General features: G+C 45.2%; 1 protein-coding gene across 1 annotated transcript in view; it reads right to left on the reverse strand.

The window, feature by feature from the left end:
* The window catches only part of ZNF507 (zinc finger protein 507), a 218,623-nt gene extending 214,086 nt beyond the window's left edge, over positions 1-4,537 (reverse strand). Inside the window, exon 1 of the mRNA XM_083750482.1 lies at positions 3,849-4,537. The gene's annotated coding sequence lies outside the window, so the exon portion shown is untranslated. The remainder of the gene's footprint in view (positions 1-3,848) is intronic.
* Between the last annotated feature and the right edge of the window lie 1,463 nt (positions 4,538-6,000).

Raw genomic sequence — 6,000 nt, forward strand, 5'->3', positions numbered from 1 at the left:
CTTGGAGTACTTTGAGAGGTCTGATCCATGTTTGAGAATTTTGACAGGAAAAGAGTTCCTTGCTTATGCTGCAGTGCTCACCAGGTTGAGACCACACTGTTGATAAATGAACTGGGCAATAAAAATGCAGAGTTGCCTATAATCATTGCATCCTCCCAGAAGAGCAACTATCCTGAATGTTTAGAGTCAAAATGTCTTCATTTTCAAGCCTGATGGGGAACTTCTGAAACTCTGAGGTCCAACCTCCAGCATCTCCAGGCAGAACTGGGAAAGACTGTTCAAAATTCTGGAGAGCCACTGGTCATTACTGTAAATAATACTGAGTTAGACAGATCAAAGGTCTGACCTGGTATAAGATCACTTCTTATATTCCTTTCATTGGATAACTACTGCTTGCCCAACTGTTTTAATACCTATCTAAAGCAGTTCTCTTTTCAGTTATAAATAAAATGGGTCTTATAACAATTAGTTGCTGCTCTTACAGGTTTGATGCCTTGTTACGATGTCCGAGACATTGATCAACCTGCAAATTGCATGAGGTTGACCCAGTAGGCTTTTACAAGTGTTTTATGATTATGTTATTGCTCATCATGTCCTGAGCTCATGCTCAGAAAATGTCATAGTTGCAGTTTTGACTCCCCACTTCCCAATCTCCTGTTTGAGTTGCGTGGAATCTTTTAAGGTGGAGAATAGATATCACAAAGCAAAGCACATAAAGAGATATATTTGGCATTTTTCAGTACTTGAGTTTGTTTGAAACAATTCACCTGAATTGCCTAAGCAATACACATGAATTTTTAAAAAAAGAATATAAGAAGATCCAGCCAATGGCCCTTATAATCCAGTATCTTCTTCTAACAGATGCACAAATGGGAAACCTCCAAGCACATGACCGCTCACCCCTCCTGGACTTTCCAGCAACTGTATTCAGAAGCATTTACTGCCACCCTCATTACTAGAGTCCTCTGGTTGGACGGTGTCAAGTGGTCCTCATTTTGCCAACCAAGGGTGAAGAGTGGCTTCCAAAGTGCCAACATAAAATCATAGTATCATGTAATTGTAAAGTTGGAAGGAAGCCAAGGGGGCATCTAGTCCAAACCCCTGCCAATGCAAGAAACACAGTGAAAGAATCCCCAGCCATTCAACCTCTGTGTAAAAAAATCCAACAAAGGACTAAACACTAAACAGTGTATAGAAAGCTCAACAGACGCAACAGACATATCATAAATTAAAGGCTAACAGTAATGTCAGAGAAGATTTAAATTCCTGCCAAAATTAAAATAAAGTCTTAGGAGGTACCCAGAATTAACAGGGAGGGTGATTATCTGATCTCAACTGGAATTTAGGCCACTACACACCACACACTACACACCCTTTTGGATCACACATACGCATCGTTGCCTCTGCCATCCTCTGCTCCCTCTGTTAGATTTTGAAATGTAAGCTTCCATGGGCACAGGGTGGACTCCTTGTTTGTTATATACTCTGTAAAGCAGCAAGTATATTAAAAAGAGAATGCCATCCGTCCCCCCTTTGCAACGGGCTACACGTGCAATGCTAACAGATGCTAAAAGACTCTTGCTAAATTTCTGTTTGATCAGGCTGCTGTTTTGTTTTTCAAAAAGGAAGGCACCAGAAGCTGGATCAGTAAACAAGATGGCCGCCTAATTTGTTTGTGTACCCAGGCGCTAAAAGCGCTGGGATGTTGAGGCCTTTACGGTCTCGGTTCAGTCTGCATAAAATCTAATTAGTTCAGTATCTTCTTGTGTTGTGGAAGGAAGAGGAGGGGTAGAAAATGAGAGAGAAAGAAGGGTAGGCCCAGTCCTCTAGTTGCCATGCTCTGCTCATATCATTATGTTCCTCAGACGGCCATGCAACATTTGAATGTGGCATCAAGCAACGTGGCGGCCTTTGGTGACCTGCTTAATTTGACTTCCTCCCCTCCCCGTTTCAAGTTATGCTCCCGGCAGTTCTTATTTTCTCCTTGAATTCCCTCCTTCCCTCACGCCGGGCTGTCTTCGGTGACACAGTGCTAACGCCAAGCGCGCTGGGGGCCACCGTGAGCATTGCTCACCCGGAGCAATCGGATGAAAAGGCAGTGCAGATGTAATTTGTTTTCAATGGCTGTTTCAAAAGAATAATTGTGGTGACATTGCGGGATCAATAGTATGGATTTTTGTTTTCAAGTACACTGTATGTGCGGTGCTAAGGGGAGGCAGGAAATATAGCACTGCAGCTGGAATACAATAAAAATGGATTGGGGTCTGTGGGCATTGTCGGCTGGTAGCCATCACGGGGCTGGGACATCATTGGTGGGATTAGAGAGCTTGTCCTCTGGGTTGGCATTTCACGGCGAGTGCGTAAGCTCCTGCTACTCCTTCCTTTCTCCCGGTCTCCTTTAGGGACCTGCTCACGGAACTTGTACAATCCGAAGTGTCTTTGCGACGCCGCAAATCCTTTGGAGGTTTGCACCACTAACAAGTGGCAAAAGGTAAGGAAACAGGGATTAAAGTACATTGGCGATGTCATGTAATTGGGCACGTCGCTGATGTAAAATGAAAAGCGCCAGTGTCGGAGGGGAGAAAGAGAGAGATCCATGCACGAGGGTGATCTTTTCCATGCAGCCTCTGTTTGTGCGTCTCCCTAGGCCACCAGGCTAGATTAAAATGAAAAACAAAAAAGCCCTCTTTCAGGAAACTGAGCAGAGGCAGAGGCAGAGGCACACATGCAAGCAAACACACACACACACACACACACACACAGAGAGAGAGAGAGAGAGAGAGAGAGATACACAAACACCCCTCCAGAGAGCTCCCGGCTGATAGAGCCTCCTTGCAACAATATGGCGAGTGTCATTTAAACTACCCAGAGAAATATGATGCAGTGATCAAGGACTTCCTGCTTTAGGAGTTTCATGTAGCAGATTAACTAGATTAAAAGGAAAAGAAAAAGAAATGTCGTTCCCAAGGTGAAAATTATATTAACAAAGAATTAGTAATAAAGCCAAATAAATGTAATGAGATGTGAAAGACAGAGCATAGCCAGGTTCCCCCCTCCCCACTCATCTTTTGTAATTAGGATGTGAAAGGCATGGAAATTCAGATGAAACACCTCCGTTCTTATCAATTCAGATATTGCAAACCTTCTTTTGGCTCAGCAGGTGATTCCCTGCAAACCTATCACAAAAGGGGGTTTAGTTCTGTAAATAAATAAATAAAAAATCAGAACAGCTTCCCACACCCTCCTATATGTTGAGTCCCAAAACTGGGACACGTGTCTTCTCGGCTGTGCTCCTACATGAGTCATGTGACCCGTAAGAGATCATGGAGCCCAAAAGATGCACTTTTGGAGGGCGCATGCTCTTGTGCAAGAGTCCAGTGCCCCAAATCACACATTTTGGATTGTTGCCCAAAAAAGTACTTTTAAAAGTACTGTACTTTTCCGTGTATAAGACTATGCTTTTTCTTTAAAAACCACGCTAAAAAGTGGGGATCGTCTTATACACGGATAGTGCATAGGGTGGACATTTGATTGGTTGCTGCTGCAGCTGTCAATAACTATTGCATGTGTTATTGGTTGCTGAGCCAATGGGTGGTGCTCCAGCAGTTGGGCAGGCGATTGGCAGCTTCTGCCAGTGATGGGACAGATGGGAGGTGGATTTTGCGATGCAATCTTCTGCGAAAAGCTCAACAACTCTGTGCCACCCCCCCCATTTTCTTAAATTTGAGTCCCCAAAAGTAGGGGGCGTCTTATACATGGGGGAGTCTTATAGACGGAAAAGTATGGTACTTTTCTGGGGGGGAGGGGAGCACAAAATCACATGAGATCATGGCACTCAAAATGGCCACTGTGGCTTCCGGGAGGAATTTGCTTCGTGGGAATCCAGGTCTGGCCGCCACGGCGAAGGCGGAGACCCATTAAAAATCTCAGGCGGGTGAAGCCTATGAACCTGGGATTCGGCTGGCACCTTTTGCGCCTCCCCTACTCGTGGGGAAACCCGGTTTCGGGGATCCGGAGTGACGTGGGGTGAGCGGCGAGGTGCTTCAAATTGACTGCTTCTTCCACGGAGCGCAGCCGCATGGCTGTTGCCGGAGAGCGCTGACTTTTTCCTGTGGACAATTTGATTTTAAAACAACTTCCCGTGAGTAGAGCGGAGAATTGGATATTTAAAAGTCTTAATTTGGTACCGAAACGGGGAGGGTTAAAACAGGAAGTCCGCCTTCCCCTTTTGTAAATAAACTGAAGCAAAGAAGTTTCAAGCTAAAGTCTTGGAAAGTCTTTTGTAAAGGACTAAATCTCCATCAATTAAAATTATTAAACCCCCCCCTTGGAAGCAGGAGAAGAGGGGGAAGTTTTGGACTGTGTAAACCTGCAGGAGAGAGTGAAGAACGTAAAATACCACCTCTCTGAACCTGGAAACGGGCTGCTAGTAAGACTGACATTTTTGGAATGTTCATCGACTGTGAATAGAACGTTTTCTGACAGCTAGTTAAACAAGAGAAATATTTTGTTTCCACTGTCTCCTTCTGCGTTTAAAAAGGAGTAAAAGTAACTGAACATTGAAACTAAATTTAATGTTTGAACTGTGTTTAAAAGGATTAATACGAATAGAAACTGTTTCCCTCTAGAGGAAGTTTTTGAAACTGTTACAAGAGCTGAGCTGGGGGAATTTCCAGCTGCAAGCCTAAAAGCTGTGAGATTCTGGGATTGACCTTGGATTGCTTAAGAATGTCGACAGAAGAGGCCTTAGTGGTTGTTCTAAGTAAGATAAGTGATTCACTGGAACAGCTCAACAAGAAGGCGGATGTGACAACTTGTGCTGGTCCCAGGGGTAAGGTACCGTGGGCGTAAGCAGAGTCCACACGAAGAGGGGCGAGGTCCGAGACGGAGAGCCGGGCGGGGAACAGGAACGCTGGAACAGGAGGCCGAGCAGGGAACAGGAACACCGGATGGTCAGGAACAGGAGGCCGAGCAGGGAATAGGAGCACCGGATGGTCAGGAACAGGAGGCCGAGCAGGGATCAGGAACACGGAGGCGGCGCGAAACAGCAATGGCGGTCCTCTTTGCGCTGTGAAGAGGGGCTCCGCGAAAAAGGGTCGTCCGCTGCGGCAAAGCGGAGACCCATCAAGAAAAACCGCAGGCAGAGTGAGCCTGCGGCCGTGGGACTCGGCGGGCGCCTGGAGCCCCCCCAGAAGCGGGGAAGGAGCCTCGTAAGAGGCTCCGGAACGTGAAAGGGGGAGCGGCGCTGTGAGTTCATCGCTCTTTTCGTGGAAGCAAAGCCGCGCTGCTGCTGCTGATGAGCGCTGACCTTTCTTCTTGAAATTATCGGAATTGGAACAACATACCCGTGAGTAAGGGTCCTAAATTTTCCAACTAAACTGAAGAAATTCGGCCGAAAGCGGGAGGCGAGTAACAGGAAGTCCGCCTCCCGACTCTGCTAATTAGATCAAAGCAAGGGCTCGGAAACGAGCTGAAGTATTTAAAAAGGGATTGTAAAAGTGGAAGAAAGGGTGCATTGAGAGACTCTGTATTTTGAAGATAAAAAGGAAAGAACTGTGGGTTGTATAGACTTTTATTCTTTAGAACTATCCTCCAATTTCTGGGCTAAACGGGGCTGAAAGAGATAACCCCGTCACCGGGCTGCCAGTGCATAGAAAAAGAACTGTCAAACTGCTGTCAAACTGACGACATTGTTGCAGAGATCGAAATTGTTGCATAGACTGAGATACTAACATTAAACATTGTTGCATGGACCTGTATTGATACTTTATGGCTGGATTTTAAGAGATTAGAAGTTCTGGAAACCTTCCTTTTGTGTTTGGGAATTACAAAACTCAATATGGGGAATTGAGGAACTTCAATGGCGGAAAATAGTTCCTTTCTTTTTTGAAGCTTTGAAATACTCCCCCTATAGGACTGTGGAAATATAGTTGCATGGGAACTGAACTTTATTGAAACTTTTTGTGGTTCTTTTTATTTATATTTGGGATTTGTTTTTCC

This window comes from Podarcis gaigeae, assembly GCF_964106915.1.
Source record: "Podarcis gaigeae genome assembly, chromosome: 8".
NCBI lineage: Eukaryota > Metazoa > Chordata > Lepidosauria > Squamata > Lacertidae > Podarcis > Podarcis gaigeae.